Source organism: Cryptomeria japonica, chromosome 1, assembly GCF_030272615.1.
Source record: "Cryptomeria japonica chromosome 1, Sugi_1.0, whole genome shotgun sequence".
NCBI lineage: Eukaryota > Viridiplantae > Streptophyta > Pinopsida > Cupressales > Cupressaceae > Cryptomeria > Cryptomeria japonica.
In genome coordinates, this window is record NC_081405.1 from 546,727,845 (window position 1) to 546,755,512 (window position 27,668).

Genomic DNA, 27,668 nt, shown 5'->3' on the forward strand with positions numbered 1-27,668 from the left:
AGTGAGAGATTTCATAGGTTAGTCTTCCCAACATCTTACAGATTCTCTAAAAAAGGCAACCCAAAAAGGTAAAAGAAAAATGGGGAAGAGAAAATATCACTCAATTGGAAGGTTGTCTAACCTAGGAGAAATCCTCAAAAGTTGAAATTCGGCCATCTTGGAAAACTCAACTTTTGAGGTGACTTGATAGTCACTTGAGAGTGGACACATGGCTAAAATTGACCTTTACCCATAGGTATAACATATGGACCTTTAAAAATACCCCTAACCTAACCTTAGGAGTTAGTTTGACCCTATAGAAACTCACCCAAAGTTTACCTACGGGTCAACTTTGAGTTGACCTTTCTAATGGCTCTCTATCCAAAACTTTCTTGGGACCATACTAGGATATTTTGAAAAATGCATTGGTTAAACAAATTCCCTCAAAAGGACATGTCACTACCAACTCACTTCACAACACGTGTCAAGTGACACCACACAAATACACAATACTTAAATACACATGACAATGTCCCTTTTTTAAATTAACAAATTTAACAAATTCAATTTAAACACACATTCAAGCATAAACATTTACAAATAAAACATATTACACACAAGGTGTTGTCTCTTCAAATAAACAACCCTTGGCTTCACAAACGCACATAGGTTTAGCTTGATTCTCCGAATAGTTTCTATGGTCACATGGATTAGTTTTCCTGCACATCTCACTTTGCACATTAGTAATCCCAAATAATCACATATAATATTAACATATGAAAAGAATACAAGTTAGACACTTTGCATAAAATTTCAATTATAACAATCAAATTACCATTTATCCAATACTATCCACATAAAATAATTTACTAAATAGCATCATCATAATCATCATGAAATTCAATCATCCATAAGGCATGCATCCATAATTTGTAACATCCTAAATAAAGTAATGTAAATAAGAGATATATGACATACACCATATCAATGTTATCCAATCACTGGATCATATATAATCTATGTCCATAATGCATCAAAGTAAAGTATCAGTAATAGGTCCAAAACGTGGAAAATAACTACAATGCTATGACGACTCGGGGTAGGGTCTCACAAGATAAAAGAAGCATTAAATGCTTGAGAAGACATGAAGGTTACCTTAGGAGGTAAGGGTTAAGGTTAGGTTAGGGTTTTCCATTGGATAAAGATTTTACGCAAAGGATAAACTCTTGTGCAAGGGTTAAAGGGATAACCAAGGTTAAAGCCATAAATGCTTGATAAGACCCTTGGGTTAGATGAGGGTTGAGTTAGAGAGAAAGTCTCTAATCATGCAAGAAGGTTGAGTTAACCATTAATGGTTATGAAGACTATGAGGGTTAACTTGTTGAAGACATAAAGCCTTTAATGGTTATTGAAGACTTTGAGGTTTTGAGAAGTGACTTCCCTTTGCTTAGGATTGTGACAATATTTAGGAGATGAATTACGCTAAATTGGAAGTGATTAGAAGAATCTAATAGGGGTTTAGGGAGGTAAGTGGGAGATGCAGAATTCTGCAAGTGGATGGAGGGGAATTTTAATTAAAATAAATTACTTTATTTCAATCAAATAGATGCAACTTGCATAAATACAAGTGGGGGATTTAAATAAATAAATTAGATTTATTAATTTGCAATGAACAATTTAATTAAATGTAAATTTAATTAAAAGGAGAGAAAGAGAAATTAATTAAATAAAGTGATTTATTTAATTAAAGGTTATGAAAGGCTTAGGTGAACTTAATTAAATAAATTAAGTAATTCATTTAATTAAATAGATAAATGTGAAGAAATTAATTAAATAAAATTTAATTAAATAGGGGAATGAGGTTAAAAATAAATATGAAATATTCATTTAGGAAAGTGGTCAGATTTATACGTTTATATTTTGCCCCTCTTTGAAGTGGCGTGTGTGCACATGTTGATTCAAAGAAAATTTGTCGGATATGTTGTCACAATTTGATTGATGTGATGTCATGTGTCGAGATCTTGATATGATGCCCCATATTTGATGAACGATATTGATGATGCCCCCTCGGGAGATGAATCAAGGATTTTGAAAAATTTGTTGATTTGATGTGTTTTTGAATTAATTGCATTTTGAATATTTTGACTGTGTTAAATGTAGTTTAATTGATTCATCTCCCAAAAATGATGTTGATAAGATTAAAAGTGAGAAAAATGAGGAAAATACATGCCCCACTTACTGACTTTGTTGATTTTTACCCTATAAAAAGATAAAAAGTGATTTTATTCTTATCATTTGCACATTTGTCTCCTTGTGATTGTGACACTTTAGCTCTAACATAAATGTTAGTTCCATATGCTTTAGACTGATTTGAATGCATTCGTTGATACTGGAGGCCTGCCATGTATGGCCCACCTATAAGTGATCTAAAACTTTCCATGTTTTTAATTGATTTTGCCTGTTTTGATCATGTTTTGCATTTTTTAATTGAAAATTTGTCGTTTTAGTGCATAGACATTTTTGCATAGCGCATACGATAGGAAAGATAGTGTGTAGGGTTAACCCAGTTAGGTTAGCATTTAAGTTACATTTTGCAGCGCATCGACAGGTTAGGGTAGCGCATTGAGTGCTTTAGCGCATAGGGTAGAGAAGTTAGCGCACGAGGTAGATAGATTAGTGTTGTTGGCATTATGTGAACCAGTATGAGGACATGATGATATTGTATGTTGTCATTGATGTCAATATGCTGAAGAAGAGAGAACCGATATATGTGAAAACCGGTATAACATTGTGAACCGGTATATGTGCCAAAGTGAAGCGGTATGTTTGTTCAAGGTGAACCAACATGTTGCTATGGGAACTGGTACATGGAAGCTTTGTATGACTACTGGTTGGTAGTCTCAACTTCAGGGTTTCCGGTTGAAGTGCTTCAAGCCTATGTGACTCAACCGGTAACTTTGTGTGATGAGTTAGCATTGTAATGAAGAATAGATCATGTTTCCATGACAACCTTGTGAGAGTGAAAGATCTTGCATGAAGGAGATTGTTCCTATCTACCTCGAAAATGTGCGAAGTCTGTAAACGGTGAAAACGCGTGATGGGTTATCAGCCGCCATGAAAGTGGTGAAAAATGAATGATGAAGAAAGTCTTGAGATTGGTTCAAGGCTGTTGCATTTAATGCAATGTTCTCAATGGTTAGGATTGAACCGTTTGAATTTCTTAACCTAACAGGTTTAGGGTTTAGGGTTTATGCTACCGACCTATCTGTTTCCTATAAGGTCGATGTTGTGTTTCTTTCAGAAGTTGTTGGCAAAAGTTATATGTGTGTATCCAAGTGAAGAGATATGTAATTCTTGCCAGACCAAAGGAGAGAAGTGATACCTGCAGAGTGTAAGTGCAGAAGGTGAAGAGGAGCTAAAGTGGATCTGCATTGGCATTGAGTGTTGTTACCAGATCTTTGTAATACATGTTGATCTCTAACCACTTCAACAGTTGGGAAATCCCTTAACAAGGTAGCTTTAACTAGCTTACTATAAATCCTTTAATAGGGTGAATCAAAACCATTGAGTTCTTGAAATCCTCTAACAAGGTAACCTTTAACAGGGTTTAACCCTTAACCGGGTATTCTAGCCATCCCTTAACCGGGTGATCCCTAACAAGATCGGTTCCTAATAGAACCTATTGTATCAGTTTTTAACCAGACAAGGCTCCTAATAGAGCGAACTTCTAAAGAGTTCAAAAATAGCTTGTGGGTATTCATCCCCATAGTGGTTTTTCCCAGTTGGGTTTCCACGTGAAAAATCTATGTGTCATGTGTGGTGTTATTCATGTGATGGTTTAAATGATGTGTGTCTGAAGGTAAATCATGTTGATCTAGCTGTTTATATATTTATGATGATAGATTAACTATTCATACACTAGGGTGAAATGGAAATGAAGTATTAGATTGTATGAAAAGATAAGTGTCAACCAGTTTAAGCTTGTTTTAGTTATTCTGGGTTTTGCTAGTTGTACTCTGTTTAAGACTAGTATTACTGTTTGTCTACCAAAGCGTAGTGTCTGCTGACAAACTGGTTTAGGAATGTGTTTTTGTCTGTACTGATTCACCCCCCCTCTCACTATCGGTTTGGTACTATCTGTTCATCATTGAGTTATCAATTGGTATTAGAGCATCCTCCAGGTCCTCTGTGTTATAAGCTTAACCGCTTGAGGAAAAGATCCCAGTATAATGATGAAGAGGGAAGGTCCAAAGTTCAATAGAGATAATTTCAATATATGGAAACCCAGAATGGAGATATACTTTAGAAGCATGTGCGCTCAACACTGGAGCTATGTTGATAATGCTTATGTTGCCCCTACCGGTACTCTCACCGATGACCAAAAGAGAGAGATGCAGGAGAATGGGAAAGTCATGGAATCCCTAATTAGTAGTTTGTCTGACATTGAGTTTATTGATGTCCAAGATAAAGTTAATCCCAAAGAAGTATGGGATACTCTTGAAAATATCTATGGCGGTGATGAGCGTGTAAAACAATCTAAGGAAGAAATCCTTAGAGGGAAGTTTGAAGACATGCGGATGGTTGAAGGCGAGACCATTCAACAGTATGGAATAAGAATCAAAACTGTTGTCGGAGATATCAAGAGTGCGGGTGGTAAAATGGAAGATTCCACTGTGGTAAGCAAAGTTCTGAGATCCTTATTACCGGTCTATGCAATAAGGGTTGCTGCTATTCAGGAGTTGAGATCAATAGACAAGACTAAGGTATCCCTAGACTCCATCATTGCAAAGTTGACAACCTATGAGCTAAATAGTTTTGATGGCAGTGTTCAAAAGACTGAATCAACTTTTAAAGCTTCCGCTATACCATCCAGAAAAGGAAAAGAAGAAAGCACCAGTGGTGAATCAAGACAGAGCAGAGAAATGGATGATGAGGATATTTTGATGAAATTTGAAGCTCTTCTTGCTAGGAAAATTCCTAAAGGAACCAGTAAATATAGAGATAAGCTCCCTTTGAAATGATTTTCTTGTAACCGGATAGGACATATTGTTGTAAACTATCCTAATGGTGACAACAAGGAAAAATCAGAAAGGTTCAAGAAATTCAAAGGAGGAAACTGGAGAAACTATTTTGTGGCAGTTGATGAAGGAGTCAGAGATGAGGAATCAAAAGATGAAGAAAATGAAGATATTGTGTTTGTTGCTATCAAGGTAGATGTGTCAGACAAGAAGGCTCTTGTCTTCCACTTTGATAATTCCAATGAGTGGATTATTGACAAGGGCTGTTCTCACCATATAAATGGTGACCGGAGCAAGTTTCTATCCTTGGAAGAGTATGATGGTGGTGTGGTTCACTTTGGTAATGATGCACCATGTATAGTCAAAGGCAGAGGGTCCATTTCTCTGAATGGAAAGAGTAGTGCTGACAATGTGTATTGGGTTGATGGTCTATGACACAATCTTCTAAGTGTTACCCAGCTGAATGATAGTGGTCTCACTCTAGAATTCAAGAATGGAGTGTATAGAATCAAAGGAAAGAATGGTGAACTGATGGCCATTGGAATGCAGACCAAAGGTAACCTATTTTAGCTGAATGCAAATATCAGTACATGTCTTATGGCCAAGTTTGATGACAGTTGGATATGGCATAGGAGACTCTGCCATGTAAACTTTGATAACATTGTGAACGCCAGTAAGATCAATGTAGTTAGAGGGTTGTCAGTGTTGAGAAAACCAGAAAATACCTTGTGCAGAGACTGTCAACTGGGGAAAATGTCTTCCTCAACCTTTAAAGGTAAACCTTTCACTACTGACAATTTACTTGATCTTGTGCATACTGATTTGTGTGGTCCTATGAAAACTAGGAGTGTGTAGGGTGATAGGTACTTCATGATTCTCACTGATGACTGCTCAAGAATGATGTGGGTCACATTCTTGAAAGATAAGTTTGAAGCTTTTGGAAAGTTCAAATCTTTCAGAGCATTAGTGGAGAAGGAAAGCGGTAAAAGGATCAAGTGCCTTAGAACTGATCAAGGAGGGGAATTCACTTCTGGGGAATTCAACAAGTACTGTGAAGAACATGGTATCAAGAGGCAACTGTCTGCCCCCTGGAATCCACAACATAATGGCCTAGTAGAGAGAAATAACCAGACTGTGGTTGAAGTAACAAGAATAATGCCGATCCAAAGAAAGGTTGCTCACACTTTTTGGAGAGAAGCGGTGAGAACTACAGTCTACACAATGAACCGAGTACTCATCAAGAAAGGTAAGGATAAAACTCCTTGAGTATTGGACCGATAAGACACCTATGGTTAACTACTTTAGAATGTTTGGTAGCAAATGTTACATCAAGAGGAGCAAACACCAGAGCAAATTTGATGCAAAATGTGATGAGGGAATATTCCTAGGGTATTCCTCCAAGAGAAAAGCTCTCAAGTGTTTCAATAATAGGACTTATAGAATTATTGAAAGCATCAATGTGAGAGTTGATGAAACCTTTGAGAAAACTGAGGAAATTGGCAGTGAGCAAGTGGTAAATGAACCGGTTGTAAACTTCTGGGAACTGGCTACCAGTCAACCAAGTACCAGTAATAGTGTTCCTACACCAGTAGATGTAGATGCTGATACTGATGGAGATGAGGATGAAGAAGAAAAGCAAGAGGAATTTGTTAAGACCATTCCTCGGTATGTCAAGTTGAATCATGATCCTAAGCAGATCATAGGAGATAAGGATGCAAGAATCTTTACAATAAGAAAGGTCAGAGAAAAATCATGTATGATCTCTGAATTTGAGCCTAAATCATTCAAAGAGGCACATAAAGATGAAGACTAGATCAAGGCAATAGAAGAGGAACTTTACCAAATAGAGAAAAATGGTACATGGTCTTTGGTACCCAGACTGGAGCATAAAAATGTCATCGGTACCAAATGGGTTTTCAGAAATAAGCTGAATGAGGATGGCATAGTGATTAGAAACAAATCCAGATTGGTGTATAAAGGATATGCCCAAGAAGAAGGAGAAGACTATGGAGAAACCTTTTCTCCTGTAGCCAGATTGGAAGGAGTTCGTATGCTTCTTGCATATGCAGCTTTTAAAGGATTCAAAGTATATCAAATGGATGTAAAATATACATTCCTAAATGGTGTACTTGAAGAGGAGGTGTATATAGAGCAACCAGATGGGTTTGCCCTATCTAAAGACAATGACATGGTCTGTAGGCTACATAAAGCCTTGTATGGTCTAAAGCAGGCACCGAGAGCATGGTATGAATGCCTATACTCCCATCTTGTGAAGATTGCATTTGAGAGAACAAACGAAGATAGAAATATCTACTTGAAATCTGAAGGAGATCAGATCCTGATCTATGAGGTATTTGTTGATGACATTATCTTTGGTGGAGATGACAAGATGAGTCATGAGTTTGCAGATGAGATGAAGAAAGAGTTTGAGATGTCACTCATAGGGGAGATTAAGTTCTTCATTGGACTGCAAATTCAACAGATGAAAGATGGAATCTTTATCACTCAGTCCAGGTATGTCAAAGAGGTGTTGAAGACCTTTGGCATGGAAGGTAGCAAGCTAGTTGGTACACTGATGGTGATTAGTTGTGAACTATCCAAAGAGGATGACTTAGCATTGATGAATGAGAAGGAATATCAATCAATGATTGGTAAGTTGCATTATGTAGTGCATAGCAGAGCGAATATTGCACATGCAGTTGGCATTACTGCAAGGTTCCAGAAAAGTCCAAGAGAATCCCACTTGGTTGCAATCAAGTGGATTATTAGGTATCTGAAGGGAACTATTGAGTATGGTTTGTGGTATCCATATAGAAAGGATTTCAACTTGAAATTATTCACAGATGCTGATTGGGCAGGTAATGTGGACGACCGAAAGAGCACAACTGGTGGTGCATTATTTCTCGATGGTAGACTTGTCTCATGGATGAGTAAGAAGAAGAGTTGTATCTCTCAGTCTATAGTGGAAGAAGAGTATGTTGCAGCTTTCATGAATTGCACTCAGACAATTTGGATGAAGCATGTATTAAATGGCTTCAAAGTTCATGTATCTAAACCGGTAAGTATATTTTGTGACAATACTAGTGCAATTAACATCTCCAAGAATCTGGTTTTACATTCTAGAACCAAGCACTTTGAGCTTAAGTATCATTTCTTGAGGGAAAAGGTTCAGAACAAAGAGATTTCACTGGAACATGTTTCCAATAAGGAGCAGTTAGCAAACATATTCACCAAGCCTCTCCCAAAGGCTACATTTATGTACTTAAGAGGTGAATTAGGGGTGCTACCCCTTCAGGAGGTGAACTAAAGGTATATTCTCCACATCAGTCAGGTATTGCATAGTCAATTTTTTTTTGGGATTGATGTGTTGAAGGATGCTACTCCTCAGGGGGAGTAGCATAATGGAACAGGGAAGCTTGTGCCTCCACTTTGACATTGTTGTCAAAGGGGGAGAAGAAGTGAAGCAGAGAAGATATCTGCAAAAATTGGGGGAGAAGATGTGAAGCAGAGAGATATCTTTGTATATTGTGATCAATGCCAAAGGGAGAGATTGTTGGCATTATGTGAACCGATATGAGGACATGATGACATTGTATGTTGTCATTGATGTCAATATGCTAAAGAAGAGAGAACCGATATAACATTGTGAACTAATATATGTGCCAAAGTGAAGTGGTATGTTTGTTCAAGGTGAACCAACATGTTGCTATGGGAATCGGTACATGGAAGCTTTGTATGACTACCGGTTGGTAGTCTCAACTTCAGGGTTTTTGGTTGAAGTGCTTCAAGCCCGTGTGACTCAACCAGTGACTTTGTGTGATGAGTTAGCATTGTAATGAAGAACAGATCATGTTGCCATAACAACCTTGAGTGCATGAAGCATCTTGCATGAAGGAGATTGTTCCTATCTACCTCGAGAATGTGCGAAGTATGTAAATGATGAAAACGCATGATGGGTTATCAGTCACCATGAAAGCGGTGGAAAATGAACAATGGAGAACATCTTGAGATCGGTTCAAGACTGTTGCATTTAATGCAATGTGCTCAATGGTCAGGATTGCATCGTTTGAATTTCTTAACCTAAGAGGTTTAGGGTTTAGGGTTTATGCTACCGACCTATCTGTTTCCTATAAGGTCGATGTTGTGTTTCTTTCAGAAGTTGTTGGAAAAAGTTGTGTGTGTGTATCCAAGTGAAGAGATACGTGATTCTTGCCAGACTAGAGGAGAGAAGTGATACCTGCAGGGTGTAAGTGCAAAAGGTGAAGAGGAGCTAAAGCGGATCTGCATTGGCATTAAGTGCTGTTACCAGATCTTTGTAATACTTGTTGATCTCTAACCACTTCAATAGTTGGGAAATCCCTTAACAGGGTAGCTTTAACCGGCTTACTATAAATCCTTTAACAGGGTGACTCAAAACCATTAAGTTCTTGAAATCCTCTAACAAGGTAACCTTTAATAGGGTTTAACCCTTAACTGGGTATTCTAGCCATCCCTTAACTGGGTGATCCCTAATAGGATTGGTTCCTAATAGAATGTATTGTATCAGTCTTTAACCGGACAAGGCTCCTAACAAAAAAGACTTCTAAAGAGTTCAAAAACAACTTGTGGGTATTCATCCCCACTGTGGTTTTTCACAGTTGGGTTTCCACGTGAAAAATCTGTGTGTCATGTGTGGTGTTATTCATGTGATGGTTTAAGTGATGTGTGTTTGAAGGTAAATCATGTTGATCTAGTTGTTTATATATTTATGATGATATATTACCTATTTGTGCACTAGGGTGAAATGGAAATGAAGTATTAGATTGTATGAAAAGATAAGTGTCAATTGGTTTATGCTTGTTTCAGTTATTCTGGTTTTTGCTGGTTGTACTTTGTTTAAGACCGATGTTATTGTTTGTCTACCAAAGCATAGTGTCTGCTGACAAATCGGTTTTAAGAATGTGTTTTTGTCTGTACTGATTCACCCCCCCCTCTCAGTACTAGTTTGGTACTATCTGTTCATCATTAAGTTATCAAGTGCATCTAGTGGAGTAGCATTTTGGCTTAGTAGGGTAGCGCAGTGGCAAAACCAGTTAGCACATAGAGGGATTTAGTGCGTAGAGTAAAGTGTCTAGAGTATTGGTGAAGAAAGATAGCACATAAGTAGCAACTTAGTGCATTGGAGGTTTGTTTTGGCGCGAAGGGTCCAAAAATAGGTGAAGAAGGTTTAAAAGAATGCATCGAGGGTCGAATAGATTAGGTAGATGGCATAGGGGTTGGTAGGTGTCTACTGAGTGTTTCAAGATGGGTCATGAGCCAATGTTTTTCCTATTGTGATGATGTCTGATTTTTGGAGTCTTTTGAAATTTATTGTTGAGATGGAGTGCCAAACTGATTGATTGTTTAAATGAGGATTTTGATTTTCTTTTGATGTGGATCTATGATTTTTGCCTTGCTATATGAATTTGATGTCCGATATGAGTTTCGATTCTTGATGTTCGATATGATTCCCGAGTTGATGCTTGCATTATGGATCTTTGATTGTTAATATGGATCTTTGATATTTCTTTCGATATGATGCTTGTGTTTGATAACTCAATGATGAATGGATAGTACCAAACCGGTACTGAGAGGGGGGGTGAATCAGTATAGACAAAAACATAATCTTAAACCGGTTTGTCAGCAGACACTGTGCTTTGACAGACAAACAACAACACTGGTCTTAAACAAAGTGCAACCGGTAAAACCCAGAATAACTGAGACAAGCATAAACCGGTTGACACTTATCTTTTCAAACAATCTAATACTTCATTTCCATTTCACCCTAGTTCATGAATAGGTAATCTATCACCAAAAGATATATAAACAACTAGATCAACATGATTTGCCTTCAAACACAAATCACTCAAATCATCACAAGAATATCACCACATGACATAGATTTTTCACATGGAAACCCAATTGGGAAAAACCACGGTGGGGATGAATACCCACAAGCTATTTTGAACTCTTTAGAAGTTCGCTCTATTAGGAGCCTTGTCCGGTTAAAGACTGATACAATAGGTTCTGTTAGGAACCGATCCTGTTAGGGATCACTTGGTTAAGGGATGGCTAGAATACCTGGTTAAGGGTTGAACCTTGTTAGAGGATTTCAAGAACTCAATGGTTTTGAGTCACCCTGTCAAAGGATTGTTGAAATGTGGTGACTGATTAGCAAAGTATTGTACACTCAGCACGTATCCTCGCCGGGGTTCGGGGGCGGCAGCCCCCGAGAAAGCGGGGGTTCGAGGGCGGCAGCCCCTGAGAAATTTTTTTTTGCCATTTTTTGTTGATGAAAACCGACATTGTAATAAAACCCTAAAAAAGGCCGACTTTGTTTGTTGCCCTAAAAACGCATGTTATAAGCGGCTGGGATGCTTAAGGCATTAAAAGGTTGATGTACTATTTTTGCTGGACAATAAGAAAGATTGGACGAATGTGTATGGTGGACGTAACCCATTCTGGGTGAACCACGTTAAATATCTGTGTTATCTGTGTCCTGTTTTTATTTCTTTATCTTTTGTATTTAAATCTGCATATAATTGTTAGTTCATATTTGTTTCGAATCTACTTGAAACCCTAACAATTGGTATCAGAGCGAGGTTTTTTGTAAATTGGCAGGACTTTCAGATTTGAGTGGGAGCAATGGAGGATTCCAAATTCAAGGTCAAAAAGTTTAACGATCAGAATTATCAGTTATGGAAAATGCAGATGTAGGATTACCTGTATCAAAAGGATTTATGGTGGCCATTGGAAGGAAAGGCAAAGAAACCGACCACAATATCAGATGAAGAGTGGGACATTTTAGATAGAAAGGCACTAGGATCCATTCGATTGTGCCTTGCGTCATCTGTAGCATTCAATATAACATAAGAAAAAACGACTGTAGATTTGATGGCAACATTGGCTAAGCTGTATGAGAAACCCTCGGCTTTGAATAAGGTATTTCTTATGAAGCGTTTGTTTAATTTGAAAATGAGTGAGGGAGGATCTGTAGCAGAGCATTTAAATGAATTTAATACAATTACCAGTCAATTGTCTTCGGTAAAAATTACCTTTGCAGAAGAGGTTAGGGCTCTCTTGATTTTATGTTCTTTGCCAGAAAGCTGGAATAGCTTGGTTATGGCTGTAAGTAACTTTGTCTCTGGTAAAAATACTTTGGTATTTGATGATATTGTTGGTGTTATCCTAAGCGAGGAAATGTGATGGAAAAGCACAGGTGAGACTCCAACATCATCAGGTAGTGTTTTGAATGTGGAGAATAGAGGAAGATCAAAGGAAAGAGGAAAAGGCCCTGGGAATGAGAAGTCACGAGGGAAGTCAAAGAAAGGATGCTCTCAATCTAGAGGAAAGAAAGATTGCTGGTACTGCAAAAAGCCTGGTCATCTAAAGAAAGACTGTTGGTCTCGAAAAAACAAAGAAGGAGACAAAAATGAAAATGACAGTAAGGAAGCTAATATTGCAAGTAATACTTTACAAGATGCTTTAATCTTATGTTTGGATAATGTTAATGATTCCTGGGTAATAGATTATGGGGCTTCATTTCATGCTACACCCCATAGAAAATATTTTCTAGATTATGTTCAAGGTGATTTTGGACAGGTATATTTGGGTGATGATGAGCCCTGTCAAATTGTTGGAAAAGGAAAGATAAAGATCAAATTGCAGAATGGTAATGATTGGTTTCTGCAGGAGGTAAGACATGTTCCTAATTTAAGAAGAAATTTAATTTCTGTAGGGCAACTAGGTAGTGAAGGTTGCATAGTTACCTTCTCAGATAGTATGTGGAAGGTCACTAAAGGATCATTAGTAGTAGCTAAAGGTGCAAAGGTAGGCACATTATATCTGTGTACTGGTAACACTTACTCTACCTTAGCTGCTACAGATAAAGTTACTGCAGGGACAACAACAATAAATGTTGCAAGAACAGATTCGATAATGTGGCACCATAGGCTTGGGCACATGAGTGAGAAAGGGATGAAAATCCTTCACTCCAAAAATCTATTGCCAGGACTAAAGAAGATTGATTTAGAGTTCTATGAAAACTATGTTTATGGTAAACAGAAAAGAGTCAGATTTCTCAAGGTTGGGAAAGAGAAGAAGAGTGAGAAGTTAGAGCTTGTACATTCAGATGTATGGGGACCGACTCAGGTATCATCTCTTGGTGGCTCTTGTTATTATGTTATTTTTATTGATGACTCAACCAGAAAAACATGGGTATATTTCCTAAAACAAAAATCAGATGTTTTTGAAACTTTTAAGAAATGGAAAGCTTTGGTTGAGAATGAGACAGGAAAAAAGTTGAAGTGTCTCAGATCGGATAATGGAGGTGAGTATTGCAGCAAAGCATTTGAAGATTACTGTTCCTTAAATGGGATTCGAAAGCAGAAGACAGTTCCAGGAACTCCACAGGAAAATGGTGTGTCAGAGAGAATGAATAGGACCATCATGGAACGTGCGAGGAACATGAGATTGCATGCTGGATTGCCCTTACATTTTTGGGCAGATGCTGTACATACTATTGTCTATTTGATAAATAGAGGACCTTCAACCCCTTTGGATGGTGGTATTCCAGAGGAGGCATGGACTGGTAAAAAGGTAAATTATTCTTTTCTAAAAACTTTTGGTTGCGAAGCTTTTGTCCATGTTGATAAAGAAAACAGAACCAAGCTTGATGCTAAATCGTAGAAATGTACCTTCATTGGATATGGGATAGATGAACATGGCTATCGGTTATGGGATTTTGAAAATAAGAAAATAATTAGAAGTAGAGATGTTATATTCAATGAGAAGGTTATGTATAAAGAACAGATGCAGGAAAAGAAGCATGAACAGGACAAACAAGAATATGTGGTGTTGGATGAGATTCCTGAAAATGAAATGCCACAGGTACCTGATGCTCAGGAACAACAGATTGTCCCACAAACTCCTGCAAGTGTTAGACATTCTACGAGGACAAGTAGACCCCCTGAAAGATTTTCTCTTTCTTTGTATTCTATTTTATTAACAGATTCTGGTGAACCAGAAGAATATGAAGAAGCAATGCAAGTGGATGCCAAACAACAGTGGCAGTTAGGCATGAAAAAGGAGATGGACTCCCTGATGAAAAATAAGACTTGGGACTTAGTTCCTTTACCTGCAGAAAAAAGAGCCTTGTCTAACAAATGGGTTTATCAACTGAAGGAGGAGGAAGGAGGTCAGAAAAGATATAAGGCCAGACTTGTGGTAAAAGGTTTTGCACAGAAAAAGGGTATAGATTATGATGAAATATTTTCTCCAGTTGTAAAAATGACTTCAATTAGAACTGTACTTAGTCTTGTGGCTGCAGATGATTTACATCTTGAACAATTAGATGTCAAAACAGCTTTTCTCCATGGAGATTTGGAGGAGGAAATTTACATGTTGCAACCACAGGGATATGAGGTCAAAGGTAAGGAGAACTTGGTGTGCAGGTTGAAGAAAAGTCTGTATGGCCTAAAGCAAGCACCCAGACAATGGTATTTAAAATTTGATAGTTTCATGGTTGAACACGGTTATCATAGATGTCATTCTGATCATTGTGTATACTTTAAGAGATTTGATAATGGCAGTTATATTATCCTGTTGCTTTATGTTGATGACATGCTTGTTGCTGGGTCTAACATGCAACATATAAATGATCTTAAACAGAAATTAGCCAGGTCATTTGCTATGAAGGATTTGGGTGCAGCTAAGCAAATTCTCAGTATGAGGATTACACAGGATAGGAAAAATAGAACCTTAAATTTGTCCCAAAGTGAGTATATAAAGAAGGTGTTGAAAAGATTTAACATGCAGGATGCAAAAGCAGTTAGTACACCTTTGGCTAGTCATTTCAAATTGACTAAGGAGATGTGTCCAAAGGCATAGGAAGAGGTTAATAAAATGTCTAACATCCCGTATTCATCAGCTGTTGGCAGTCTGATGTATGCAATGGTATGCACAAGGCCAGATATTGCACATGCAGTGGGAGTTGTGAGCAGGTTTATGAGTAATCTGGGTATGGAACATTGGAATGCTGTGAAATGGATTCTTCGGTATTTGAAAGGAACTACTACGAAGGCATTATGTTTCAAAGGATCTAATGCTGCTCTAAGTGGATTTGTTGACTCTGATCTGGCGGGTGATATTGATTCACGGAGGAGTACTATAGGGTATGTTTTTACTATAGGGGGAACTGCAGTCAGTTGGATTTCTAGGTTGCAAAAAGTTGTTGCACTTTCAACCACTGAAGCTGAGTATGTTGCTGCTACAGAAGCCAGCAAAGAGATGATTTGGTTGCAATGTTTTCTGAAGGAATTGGGTCAGACACAAGAGGATAGCCCATTGTATACTGATAGCCAGAGTGCCATTCATCTTGTGAAGAACTTTGCTTTTCATTCAAGGACAAAGCACATTCAGCTCAGGTACCACTTCATCCGGACTATTTTGGAGGAGGGTCAGTTATGGCTTGAGAAGATTCACACAAGTGAGAATCCTGCCGATATGTTCACAAAGGCAGTTCCACAAGAGAAGCTGATTTCTTCATCAGTTTCTGTTGGTCTTCTTGATTGATAATTGTGGAATTTATACCAGTCAAGTCCTAGTGTTTTATCCAGCGGATGTTGCATGTACAGTGGTGTCGTGTAGTATCAGTCTCCAAGTGGGAGATTGTTCGGTGTGGAGCCTGATCAGTCTCCAAGTGGGAGATTGTTGAAATGTGGTGACTGATCAGCAAAGTACTATACACTCAGCCATTTTTTGTTGATGAAAACCGACATTGTAATAAAAACCTAAAAAAGGCCGACTTTGTTTGTTGCCCTAAAAACGCATGTTAGAAGCGGCTGGGATGCTTAAGGCATTAAAAGGTTGATGTACTATTTTTGCTGGATAATAAGAAAGATTGGATGACTGTGTATGGTGGACGTAACCCATTCTGGGTGAACCACGTTAAATATCTGTGTTATCTGTGTCCTGTTTTTATTTCTTTATCTTTTGTATTTAAATCTGCATATAATTGTTAGTTCATATTTGCTTCGAATCTGCTTGAAACCCTAACAAGGATTTATAGTAAGCCGGTTAAAGCTACCTTGTTAAGGGATTTCCCAACTGTTGAAGTGGTTAGAGATCAGCAGGTATACAATGATCTAGAAATAGTACTTAGTGCCAATGCAGATCCACTTTAGCTCCTCTTCACCTTCTGCACTTACACTCTGTAGGTATCACTTCTTTCCTATTGGTCTGGCAAGAATCATGTATCTCTTCACTTGGATACACACACACAACTTTTTCCAACAACTTCAGAAAGAAACACAACATTGACCTTATAGGAAACAGACAAGTCAGTAGCATAAACCCTAAACCCTAAACTTGTTAGGTTAAGGAATTCAAATGGTTCAATCCTGACCATTGAGCATATTGCATTAAATGCAATAGTCTTGAACCAATCTCAAGACATTCTCCATCATTCATTTTCAACTGCTTTCATGGCAGCTAATAACCCATCACGCGTTTTCACCGTTTATAGACTTCACACATTCCCAAGGTAGATAGGAACAATCTCCTTCATGTAAGATCCTTCACGCGCACAAGGCTGACACGAAAACGCAGTCTGTTCTTCATTGCAATGCTAACTCATCACACAAAGTCACCAGTTGAGTCACACAAGCTTGAGACTCATCAACCGGAAACCCTAAGATTACCAACCGGTAGTCATACAAAGCTTCCATGTGCAGGTTCTCATATCAACATGTTGGTTCACCTTGAATAGACAGACCACTTTACTTTGGCACACATACTGGTTCACAGAGTTATACCAGTTCTCATATCAACATGCCAGTTCACCTTGAATAGACGCACCGCTTTACTTTGGCACACATACTGGTTCTTGGTAACATACCAGTTATCACATATACTAGTTCTCTCCTCTTCAACATATTGACATCAATGACAACATACAATGTCATCATGTCCTCATACCAGTTCATATAATGCCAACAATCTCCCCCTTTGGCATTGATGGAAATATACAAAGATATCTCACTGCTTCACATCTTCTCTCCCAAATTCTGTAGATATCTTCTCCGCTTCATTTCTTCTCCCCCTTTGAGAACAATGTCAAAGTGGAGGCACAAGCTTCCTTGTTCCATTATGCTACTCCCCCTGAGGAGTAGCATCCTTCAATACATCAATCCTGAAGAAAAAAAATTGACTATGCAATACTTGGCTGATGTGGAGCATATACTTTTAGTTTACCTCCTGAAGGAGCAGCACCCCTAACTCACCCCTTAAGTACATAAATGTAGCCTTTGGGAGAGGCTTGGTGAATATAACTGCTAACTGCTCCTTACTAGAAACATGTTCCAATGCAATCTCTTTGTTCTGAACCTTTTCCCTCAAGAAGTGATACTTAAGCTCAAAGTGCTTAGTTCTAGAATGTAAAACCGAATTCTTGGAGATGTTAATTGCACTAGTATTGTCACAAAATATACTTACTGGTTCAGATACATGAACTTTAAAGCCATTTAATACATGCTTCATCCAAATTGTCTGAGTGCAGTTCATGAAAGTTGCAACATACTCTGCTTCTTGCTCATCCATGAGACCAGTCTACTACCAAGAAAGAATGCACCACCGGTTGTGCTCTTCTGGTCATCCACATTACCTACCCAATCAGCATCTATGAATACTTTCAAGTTGAAGTCCTTTCCATATGGATACCACAATCCATAATCAATAGTTCCCTTAAGATACCTAAGAATCTGCTTGACTGCAACTAAGTGGGATTCTCTTGGACCTTTCTGGAACCTTGCAGTAATGCCAACTACATGTGCAATATCCGGCTACTATGCACTACATAATGCAACTTACCAATCATTGATCGGTATTCCTTCTCATTAACCAATGCTGAGTCATCCCCTTTGGATAGTTTACAACTGGTCACCATCGATGTACCAACCGGTTTCCTATCTTCCATGCCAAAGGTCTTCAACACCTCTTTGACAGACTTGGACTGAGTGATAAAGATTCCATCCTCCATCTGCTGAATTTGCAGTCCAATGAAGAAATTAATCTCCCCTATGAGTGACATCTCAAACTCTTTCTTCATCTCATCTATGAACTCATGACTCATCTTGTCATCTCCACCAAAGATAATGTCATCAACAAATACCTCACAGATCAGGATATGATCTCCTTCAGATTTCAAGTAGATATTGCTATCTTCACTTGTTCTCTCAAATCCAATTTTCACAAGATGGGAGTGCAGACGTTCATACCATGCTCTAGGTGCCTTCTTTAGACCATATAAGGCTTTATGTAGCCTACACACAATGTCACTATCTTCAGATAGGGCAAACCCATCTGGTTACTCTATATACACCTGCTCTTCAAGTACTCCATTCAGAAATACAGATTTTACATCCATTTGATATAATTTGAATCCTTTAAAAGCTGCATATGCAAGAAGCATACGAACACCTTCCAATCTAGCTACTGGAGAAAAGGTTTCTCCATAGTCTCCTCCTTCTTCTTGAGCATATCCTTTACATACTAGTCTAGCTTTGTTCCTTATCACTGTGCCATCCTCATTCAGCTTATTTCTGAAAACCCATTTGGTACCGATGACATTTTTATGCTCCGGTCTGGGTACCAAAGACCATGTACCATTCTTCTCTATCTGGTCAAGTTCTTCCTCCATTGCTTTGATCTAGTCTTCATCTTTATGTGCCTCTTTGAATGATTTAGGCTCAAATTCAGAAATCATACATGAGTTTTCTCTGACCTTTTTTCTTGTAAGGATTCCTACATCCTTATCTCCTATGATCTGCTTAGGATCATGATTCAATTTGACATACCGAGGAATGCTCTTGGTTGATTCCTCCTACTTTTCTTCTTCATCCTCATCTTCATCAGCATCAACATTTACCAGTGGAGGAATATTGTTACTGGTACTTGACAGATTAGCAACCGGTTCCCAAAAGGTTACTATATATTCATCTCTTACTTGCTTACTGTTGGTTTCCTCAGGTTTTTCAGAGTTTTCATCAGCTTTCACATTGATGCTTTCCATAATTCTCCGAGTCCTATTATTGAAACACTTGAGAGATTTTCTTTTGGTGGAATACCTAAGGAATATTCCCTCATCACATTTTGCATCAAATTTTCTCTGGTGTTCACTCCTCTTGATGTAACATTTGCTCCCAAACACTCTAAAGTAACTAACCACAAGTGTTTTACTGGTCCAATACTCATAAGGATTTTTATCCTTACCTTTCTTGATGAGTACTCAGTTCATTGTGTAGACTGCTATGCTCACCACTTCTCTCCAAAAGGTGTGAGTGACCTTTCCTTGAATCAGCATTGTTCTTGCTGCTTCAACCACTGTCCGGTTATTCCTCTCTGCTAGGCCATTTTGCTGTGGAGTCCGGGGGGCAGATAGTTGCCTCTTGATGCCATTTTCTTCACAATACTTGTTGAATTCACCGGAAGTGAATTCCCCTCCTTGATCAGTTCTAAGGCACTTGATCCTTTTACCGCTTTCCTTTTCCACTAATACTCTAAAAGCTTTGAACTTTCCGAAAGATTTAGACTTATCTTTCAAGAATGTGACCCATATCATTCTTGTGCAGTCATCAGTGAGAATCATGAAGTACCTATCACCCTGCACACTCCTAGTTTTCATAGGACCACACAAATCAGTATGCACAAGATCAAGCAAATTGTCAGCAGTGAAAGGTTTACCTTTAAAGGTTGAGGAAGAAATTTTTCCCAATTGACACTCTCAGCACAAGGTGTTTTCCAGTTTGCTTAGCACCGACAACCCTCTAACTGCCTTAATATTACTGGCCTTCACAATGTTATCAGAGTTTACATGGCAGAGTCTCCTATGCCATATCCAACTATCCTCATATTTAGCCATAAGGCATGTACTTATATTTGCATTCAGCTGAAATAAGTTACCTTTTGTCTACATGCTGATGGCCACCACTTCACCATTCTTTCCTTTGATTTTGTACACTCCATTCTTGAACTCCAGAGTGAGACACTATCATTTAGTTGGGCAACACTCAAAAGGTTGTGTCTAAGACCATCAACCCAATATACATTGTCAGCACTAATCTTTCCATTCAGAGAGATGGACCCTCTTCCTTTAACCATACATGGTGCATCATTACCAAAACGAACCACACCACCATCATATTCTTCCAAAGATAGAAACTTGCTCTGGTCACTAGTCATATGGTGAGAACAACCACTGTCAATAATCCACTCATTGGAATTATCAAAGCGGGAGACAAGAGCCTTCTTGTCTGACACATCTTCCTTTACTGCAACAAACACAATGTCTTCATTCTCTTCATCTTCTAATTCCTCATCTATGAAACCTTCATCAACTGCAACAAAGCAGTTTCATCAGTTTCCTCCTTTGAATTTCTTGAACCTCTTTGGTTTATCCTTGTTGTCACCATTAGGATATTTTATAGCAATATGTCCTATCTGGTTACAAGAAACCCATTTCAAAGGGATCTTACCTCTATATTTACCAGTTCCTTTTGGAAGTTTCCTAGCAAGAAGAGCTTCAAATTCCATCAGGATCTCCTCATCATCCATTTCTCTACTCTGTCTCAGTTCACTACTAGTGCATGCTTCATTTCCTTTTCTTGATGATACAGTAGAAGCTTTAAAAGTTGATTCAGTCTTTTGAACACTGCAATCAAAACTATTTAGCTCATAGGCTATCAAATTTACAATGATGGAGTCAAGGGATACCTTAGTCTTGTCTATTGATCTCAACTCCTGAATAGCAGTAACCCTTATTGCATAGACTGGTAATGAGGATTTCAAAACTTTTCTTACCACAGCAGAATCTTCTATTTTGCCTCTTGCACTCTTGATGTCTCCAACAACAGTTTTGATTCTTATTCCATATTGTTGAATTGTCTCTCCTTCAACCATTCGCATGTCTTGAAACTTGCCCCTAAGGCTTTCTTCTTTAGCTTGTTTTACATGCTCATCACCACCATAGATACTCTCAAGAGTGTCCCATACTTCTTTGGGGTTGTCCTTATTCTGGACATCAATAAACTCAATGTCAGATAAGCTGCTGATTAGGGCTTCCATGACTTGCCCATTCTCCTGTATTTCTCTCTTTTGATCATCGGTGAGAGTACCGATAGGAATAACAAAGGCATTCTCAACATAGCTCCAGTTTTGAGAACCCATGTTTCTTATGTATATCTTCATTCTGTCTTTCCATATATTGAAATTCTCTCTATTGAACTTTGGACCTTCGCTCTTCATCATTACAATAGGATCTTTCCCTCAAGCAGTTAAGCTTACAACATAGTGGACCTGGAGGATGCTCTGATACCAATTGATAACTCAATGATGACCGGATAGTACCAAACTGGTACTGAGAGGGGGGGGGTGAATCAATATTGACAAAAACACAATCTTAAACCGGTTTGTCAGCAGACACTGTGCTTTGACAGATAAACAACAACACCGGTCTTAAATAGAGTGCAACCAGAAAAACCCAAAATAATTGAGACAAGCATAAATAGGTTGACACTTATCTTTTCAAACAATCTAATACTTCATTTCCATTTCACCCTAGTGCATGAATAGGTAATCTATCATCAAAAGATATATAAATAGCTAGATCAACATGATTTACCTTCAGACACAAATCACTCAAACCATCACAAGAATATCACCACACATGACACACAGATTTTTCACGTGGAAACCCAATTGGGAAAAACCACGGTGGGGATGAATACCCACAAGTTGTTTTGAACTCTTTAGAAGTTCGCTCTATTGGGAGCCTTGTCCAGTTAAAGACTGATACAATAGGTTCTGTTAGGAACTGATCCTGTTAGGGATCACCTAGTTAAGGGATGGCTATGTTGGCATTATGTGAACCGGTATGGGGACATAATGACATTGTATGTTGTCATTGATGTCAATATGTTGAAGAGGTGTGAACTGACATATGTGGTATAACACTGTGAACCGACATTTGTGCCAAAGTGAAGCGGTGTGCTTGTTCATGATGAACCGGCATATAGTTATGGGAACTAGCATATGGAAGTATTGTACGACATTTGTGCCAAAGTGAAGCGGTGTGCTTGTTCATGATGAACCGACATATAGTTATGGGAACCAGCATATCGAAGTATTGTATGACTACCAATTGGTAGTCTCAACTTTAGGGTTTTTGGTTGATGCACTTCAAGCCTATGTGGCTCAACCGGTGACATTGTGTGATGAGGTAGTATTGTAAAGAAGAACAGATCATGTTGCCATGTAAGCCTGTGTGCGTGAAAGATATTGCATGAGGGAGATTGTTCCTATCTACCTCGGGAATGTGCGAAGTCTATATAATGGTGATAACGTGTGATGGGTTATCAGCCACCATAAAATTGGTGGAAATGAACGATAAAGAATGTCTTGAGTTTGGATCAAGATATGCTGCATTTAATGCAGTGTGCTCAATGGTTAGGATTGAACCATTTTGAATTCCTTAACCTAACAGGTTTAGGGTTTAGGGTTTATGCTATCGACCTATCTATTCTCCTATAAGGTCGATGTTGTGTCTCTTTCTGAGGTTGTTGGCAAAAGTTGTGTGTGTGTATCCAAGAGAAGGGATACGTGATTCTTGCTAGACCAAAAGGAGAGAAGTGATACCTGCAAAGTGAAAGTGCAGAAGGTGAAGAGGAGCTTAAGCGGATCTGCATTGGCATTGAGTGTTGTTTCTAGATCATTTGTAATACCTATTGATCTCTAACCACCTCAACAGCTGGAAAATCCCTTAATAGGGTAGCCTTAACCGGCTTGCTGAAAATCCTTTAATAGGGTAATTCAGAGCTACTGAGTTCAGAATCCCTTCGCTATTGAGTTCTTGAAATGCTCTAACAAGGTAACCTTTAACAGGGTTTAACCCTTAACTGGGTATTGTAGCCATCCCTTAACCAGGTGATCTCTAGCAGGATTGGTTCCTAGCAGAACCTTTTGTAATGTCTCTAACCGGACAAGGCTCCTAATAGAGCGGACTTCTAAAGAGTTCAAAAATATCTTGTGGGTATTCATCCCCACTGTGGTTTTTCCCAATTGGGTTTGCACGTGAAAAATATGTGTGTCATAAGTGATACTTTTATCTTGTGATGCTTTGCTATTGTCTGTCGAGCATATGATGGTTTTGTGTTTTATGCCTGTCTATAAAAAATATTGAACTAGCTATTATTATGATCTAATGATCGATTATCTGTGTATGCATAATGGTAGTGTAGTCTCGAGTTGAGTGAAAAGCTAAGTGAGTAACCAATTAATGCCTATCTCAGACATTCTTAGCTTTACCGGTTGCTCTTTGTTTCAAACCGATGTCACTATCTGTTAGTCATTTGAAGTTTCTATTGTCAAACTGGTTTTGGACTATATTTTTGTCTGTACTGATTCACCCCCCCTTTCAGTATCGGTTTGGTACTATTCATTCATCATTAAGTTGTCAATTGGTATCAGAGCATCCTCCAGGTCCTCTATGTTATAAGCTTAACTGCTTGAGGCAAAGATCCCAGTCAAATGATGAAGAGGGAAGGTCCAAAGTTTAACAAAGAAAATTTTAGTATATGGAAAGATAGAATGAAGATATTCATTAGAAGCATGGGTGCTCAACACTAGAGCTATGTTGAGACTGTCTATGTTGCTCCTATCGGTACCCTTACCGATGACCAAAAGAGAGAGATGCAGGAGAATGGGCAAGTCATGGAAGCCCTAATCAGTAGTTTATTTGACATTGAGTTTATCGATGTTCAGGATAAGGTAAATCCCAAAGAGGTATGGGATACTCTTGAAAATATCTATGGCGGTGATGAGCATGTAAAACAGGCTAAGGAAGAAAGCCTTAGAGGGAATTTTGAAGATATGCGGATGGATGAAGGTGAGACCATTCAACAGTATGGAATAAGGATGAAAACCGTTGTTGGAGATATCAAGAGTGCAGGTGGTAAAATAGAAGATGCCACTGTGGTAAGCAAAATCCTGAGATCCCTATTGCCGGTTTATGCAATAAGGGTTGCTACTATTCAGGAGCTAAGATCAATAGACAAGACTGAGGTATCTTTAGACTCCATCATAGCAAAGTTGATAGCCTATGAGCTAAATAGTTTTGATGGCACTGTTCAAAAGACTGAATCAGCTTTTAAAGCTTCTGCTATACCATCCAGAAAAGGAAAAGAAGCTAGCACTAGTGGTGAACCAAGATAGAGCAGAGAAATGGATGATGAGGAGATTTTGATGGCATTTGAAGCTCTCCTTGCTAGGAAAATTCCTAAAGGAACTGGCAAATACAAAGGTAAGCTACCTTTGAAATGCTTTTCTTGCAACTAGATAGGACATATTGCTGTAAATTGTCCTAATGGAAACAACAAAGACAAAACAGAAAGGTTCAAGAAATTCAAAGGAGGAAACCAGAGAAATGTTTCATGGCAGTTGATGAAGGTGTCACAGATGAAGAATCAGAGGATGAAGAAAATGAAGATATTGTGTTTGTTGCTATCAAGGAAGATGTGCCAGACAAGAAGGCTCTTGTCTCTCGGTTTGATAATTCCAATGAGTGGATCATTGACAGTGGTTGTTCTCACCATATGACTGGTGACTAGAGCAAGTTTCTATCCTTGGAGGAGTATGATGGTGGTGTGGTTCACTTTGGCAATGATGCACCATGCATGGTCAAAGGCAGAGGGTCCATCTCTCTGAATGGAAGAAGTAGTGCTGACAATGTGTATGTTGGCAATATAGCAAGGATATTTGAGAAGGTTGTTGATGATTATGGACATAACTGATTAAAGATGTTTTACTGTCTTGATATTATTATTTTTTCATTGATGTCAAGAAATTGATTTTCTAATTCAGTATGATGTTGCCATATCTTAAGAAATATGATATGAAGATTATAAAGAAGTCGTAAAGACACAGGAAAGAATATGATGAATAAAGGGATAAGTTATTCAATGGGCAACTCTACCGAGTCAGACAATGATAAGATCTTGATGTTTTAGATTGTTTTAACATCATACATATGTTGTAAAATGTAAAGGTTAATACTACACTATGTTATCGGCCAAAGAACCTAGTCGGTAAACCCTAAGGTTATCGCAGTCGATTAATGAAGACAGAATGTCTATCGAGTAAAGTTTAGTATTCACCGAGTTGTAACTGAGCTATAATAGAATGCATTAAATGGTTGCATGTGATATTTAATGAAAGAAGCTGATGAGCTAGAGCGGATCAATGATTGGCAAGCCATGGAAGAAGTTTGTTAACAAATCTAAGGCAATAGAAAGTCGGCAAGAAGATCTATAGAAAAGATTGAACCGCATTACCCTAACACAAGTTCCAAGATGATTATGCAAGTTTCAAGGCAGGGTAAAATGTTTTTCAGATCGTAAGATATAATGAACCTGGACAAAATTGAAGATCTAATAACTATGATTGATCATGGAAAATGTGATCAAGGAGATTAAGCGGTTAGATGATTGTTTATAAATAGGAAACTATTGATAAACAATGAAGGTGGGAAAGTGTATGCATAGGGATGCTACATAGTGATCACCGAGCACAGAAGCTTGAAGACCTGTTGGAATAACAGAGTATTGATGCCCAATAGATAGACAAGAATAGTTCTATGTCTAGATTGTGTTGAACAAATAAGAATCTACTTTAGCATTTTAGATGTAAAGTTGTAGATAGATTGTTTTAATGTTAGCTTGTGAAAGTAACAGGAAATCTCTTAATCGAGTGGACTTAACAGTCTTATAATTAAATCCTCTAACAAGGTGACATTCTAAATGAGTGTTTGAAATCCTTTGACAAGGTCACTTCTAACAAAGTGAAGATCCTAACAGATCTGAGAGAAATCCCTTAACCGGGTCACATCTAGCAATGTGTTTTGTAATCTTTAACAGGATTGGATTTTAACCGAGCATGCTCTAGAAGAGTATATTTCTTAGTGGGTCTGAAATCCCATAGTGGTTTTTCTCTATTTGGGTTTCCACGTTAAATTTGGTGTTATGAGGTTTATATTGTTCATATGCTTTTGAGTTTGCATGTTTGACAGTTTTTATTCTATGACTGATATATGTTACCGAGGTTGAATCTGATGTTTTCATTAATGATTAAGTTTGTATGATTCACCCCCCCCTCTCATCTTGTTGGCTATCAGATCTGTACTTATATTAAGTATCAGAACTATCAATGTATTGGGTTGATGGTCTCAGACACAACCTTCTAAGTGTTGCCTAGCTGAATGACAGTGGCCTCACTCTTAAATTCAAGATTGGAATTTGCAAAATCAAAGGAAAGAATGGTGAATTGGTAGCCACCGACATGCAGACCAAAGGTAACCTATTTCATCTGAATGTAAATATAAGTACATGTCTTATGACAAAATTTGATGATAGCTGGATATGGCATAGGAGACTCTGCCATGTAAACTTTGATAACATTGTGAAAGCTAGTAAGATCAAGGCAGTTAGAGGATTGCCGGTGCTAACCAAACTGGATAATACCTTGTGTAGAGAATGTCAACTGGGGAAAATGTCTTCCTCAACCTTTAAAGGTAAATCTTTCACTTCTAACAACTTGCTTGATCTTGTGCATACTGATTTGTGTGGTCCCATGAAAACTAGAAGTGTGCAGGGTGATAGGTACTTCATGATTCTCATTGATGATTGCTCAAGAATGATGTGGGTCACATTCTTAAAAGACAAGTCTGAAGCCTTTGCAAAGTTCAAATCTTTCAGAGCTTTAGTGGAGAAGGAAAGCGGTAAAAGGATCAAGTGCCTGAGAACTGATCAAGGATGGGAATTCACTTCTAGTGAATTCAACAAGTACTGTGAAGAACACGACATCAAGAGGCAATTGCCCTGGACTCCATAGTAGAATGGTCTAGCAGAAAGGAATAGCCAAACTTTGGTTGAAGTGGCTAGAACCATGTTGATTCAAGGAGAGGCAGCCCACAACTTTTGGAGAGAAGTGGTGAGCACTGTTGTCTATACAATGAACTGGGTACTCATCAAGAAAGCTAGGAAGAAAACTCCTTATGAGTATTGGACCGGTAAGACACCTGTGGTTAGCTACTTTAGAGTGTTTGGTAGCAAATGTTACATCAAGAGGAGTGAACACCAGAGCAAATTTGATGCAAAATGTGATGAGGGAATATTCTTTGGATATTCCACCAAGAGCAAAGCTCTCAAGTGTTTCAATAATAGGACTTAGAGAATTATGGAAAGTATCAATGTAAGAGTTGATGAAACCTCTGAGAAAACTGAGGAAACCGACAGTGAGCAAGCGGTAAATGAACCAGTTGCAACCTTCTAAGAACCGGTTGTCAGTCAATCGAGTACCAGTAACAGTGTTCCTATACCGGCAAATGTAAATGCTGATACTAATGGAGATGAGGATGAAGAAGAAAAGCAAGAGGAATCCATCAAGACCATTCCTCGGTATGTCAAGCTAAATCATGACCCTAATCAGATCATAGGAGATAAGGATGCAGGAATCCTTACAAGAAGAAAGGTCAGAGAAAACTCATGTATGATCTCTGAATTTGAACCTAAATCATTTAAAGAGGCACATAAAGATGAAGACTGGATC